This window comes from Lathyrus oleraceus, chromosome 1 (assembly GCF_024323335.1).
Source record: "Lathyrus oleraceus cultivar Zhongwan6 chromosome 1, CAAS_Psat_ZW6_1.0, whole genome shotgun sequence".
Classification (NCBI taxonomy): Eukaryota; Viridiplantae; Streptophyta; class Magnoliopsida; order Fabales; family Fabaceae; genus Lathyrus; species Lathyrus oleraceus.
Genome location: NC_066579.1, coordinates 141690807 through 141693223, shown reverse-complemented (window position 1 = coordinate 141693223; position 2417 = coordinate 141690807).

Genomic DNA, 2417 nt, shown 5'->3' with positions numbered 1-2417 from the left:
CAGAGTGTTCCTCGTATGGATAGACATTGCATTCATGCATGAATCATAATAACTTGTCTTCTATTTTGCAGGTGTCAATTTCTAACGTGCCTGATTGTTTCAGGAATCATTGCTCGCACACGTAGAATCATTCCTTTGCACGTAGCACGCCCGCACAGATACCCTACCAGGCGCAACAAATCCAAGCTGATGGATCTACCCAACACAGATATTCTCGAGTTGAAGGAGAAAATGGGTGAGCTGATAAACGTCATGCAAGGGTTGTCATTGGGACAGAAAGCACTTGCTGATAAGGTGGAAAAGCTCGAGCGGGCTTCGGCTGCCAACAGTGGTAATAATCAGGAGGGTGTTTCCAGCAATGGTCTCGGTGGATCAAGGGATGGAGGAGATCTCAGAAAGAAGACTATTGTTGGGGTGGTGATCAATAATGGTGGTGGTTTTGGTGTTGCTACAGGCGGTGGACCGGGTTCGGTGAACAACAATCTGAAGGATAGTCTGTTTCCTCCTTTCTTCGGGGCTGAGGAGGATAGAGAGGAAGACAAAGAAGCGAATCAGTTCTCCATGCTGAATGAGCAATTCGGTCAATACGGTGTTCAACCACCAAACAAGGAAATTCAGGTGCTGGCGGAGAAAATCAGGGCTCTAGAAAGTTATGCTACTCCGGGGGTTGTCAATATGTCGAACATGGGACTGGTTGAGGGGATTGTGATCCCGCATAAGTTTAAAGCGCCTGCATTTGACAAATATAATGGGAGTTCCTGCCCGGAAACTCATCTCCAGGCTTTCGTCCGAAAGATTTCTGCTTATACAATGGACCATAAGCTTTGGATGTATTTCTTCCAGGACAGTCTGTCTGTTGGGTCATCTGATGTCAAGAGCTGGCAGGATCTCGGAGATGCGTTCTTTAAACAGTACCAATTTAATGCTGACATGGCTCCTAGCCGTACCCAGTTGCAGGGTATGTCTCAGAAGCCAAATGAAGGGTTTAAAGAATATGCACAGAGATGGAGGGAGTTGGCTGCCCGAGTCCAACCTCCGTTGGTAGATCGGGAGATGTCTGATCTGTTTATGGGTACCCTTCAGGGGACGTTTGTAGAAAGAATGGTAGGATGCCCGGTTACCAACTTTGCAGACATTGTAGTGGCTGGGGAAAGAATTAAAAGCTGGTTGAAGCTGGGGAAGATACAGGGTAATGCTTCGTCGTTTGGATCGAAGAAGCCCTTTGGTAATGGCCAGAGAAAGAAGGAGGGTGATACAAGTGTTGTGTATACCCAAAGAGGACAAGGTAGGGATCGTTACTACCAGCACACTGCTGCGGTAACCATTCCTGCTGATAATTCACCCGCACAACAGCAACAACAACAACAACCACAACAACGACAACCATTTCAACAGAGACCGCAGAGGGCCGGGTATCAGGTAAGAGGACGAATGAATGATCGTCAATTTGATAGGCCGCCTGTGACCTACTCGTTTTTGTTGAAGAAGTTGAAGGATTTGGGGTTGGTCCAGCTGAGGACGTTGGCTCCGTTGAGACCGGATCAGAGGCCGGCCAACTATGATGAAAATGCTAAATGTGAATTTCACTCTGGTGCCCCTGGACACAATGTGGAAAATTGTAAAGCTTTTAAGCATGTTGTCCAGGACTTGGTGGATTCTAAGGCAATCAATTTTGCACCATCTCCAAATGTTAATGCTAATCCCATGCCCGCGCATGGTCAAATGGGGGTGAATGTGATTTCTGAGGATAAGGGCAGAATTGGGTTGACAGATGTGGACCGGTTAAAGACTCCATTGGCTGAGGTCAAGAGACAATTGTTGAGGAATGGGGTCTTCCCGGGGTGTGGTGATTGTTGTGCTGCGTGCATTGTTGCCACCAATGGGTGTGTTGTATTGAGGGAGGTTGTCTAGAAGATGATGGATGAAGGAAGCCTTAGATTTGAGAAGGTTGATCTGGAGAAGGAGGATGTCTCCACCATAACCATCTACTTTGATCCGGTCGATTTGTCAACGCTGGCAGATGCGGCTCCAGTTACTATCATGGTACCTGGGCCAATTCCTTATGACAACGATGATGCGGTGTCGTGGCATTATGGTGGGGAGATTTATTGTAATGGAGAGAAACAGGAGGATCAGACTGCAGGTGAAACCACCGTTTCAAAGGTGGATAATGCCGGACCCAGTGGTTTCACTCGCAGTGGAAGGTTGTTTGCACCTGACGCTTTGAGGAGTGGGGAGGGAGAAAAAGAAAAGAAAGATAAGGCCGAGGCTTTAGCCAGGGCAAGAGGGAAGCAGGTGATAAGCGAGGGTACTACTATGGTGACACCGGCGCCTGGTGGGTCGGAGAAAGAACTTGATGATGAAGCTGAAGAATTTTTTAGGATCATCAAGAAGTCAGAGTATAAGCTTGTTGACCA